We start from the raw sequence: 362 nt of genomic DNA, 5'->3' as shown, positions 1-362 counted from the left end.
TACCAATCTTCGGCAGAGCCCGTAGCCAGTCGGTTTCCGGGATCAGGCGTGTGATCACACCCCGAGTTTTTCTTTTGGGGAAGGAAAACCAAACAAAGATGGGATATATTTAGCCCCTTGGGGACTTCCAGTGAAACTGGCTCCAGCACAACCGGTTTCTCCGTGCTCTGAGTCTGGCAGTTAATGCTCAACCCGTGGGCCCGCTCCCTCCCCCGCGGGCCCGGCTTGGCTCCGTCACCCGGTTTTGTAACTGGGTGGGTGTCAGGGACGCGCTCCCGGCTTTGGGGTTGGAGTGGGGACAAAGTCCGGGGGGTGCGCCCCAGCGCCGCCGTCCAGCCCACGCCGGCCGGGCCCTGGCCGTC

The sequence above is a fragment of the Eurypyga helias genome, unplaced genomic scaffold (assembly GCF_000690775.1).
Source record: "Eurypyga helias isolate BGI_N326 unplaced genomic scaffold, ASM69077v1 scaffold36792, whole genome shotgun sequence".
NCBI classification, from domain to species: Eukaryota; Metazoa; Chordata; class Aves; order Eurypygiformes; family Eurypygidae; genus Eurypyga; species Eurypyga helias.
This window is presented reverse-complemented; position numbering follows the sequence as displayed.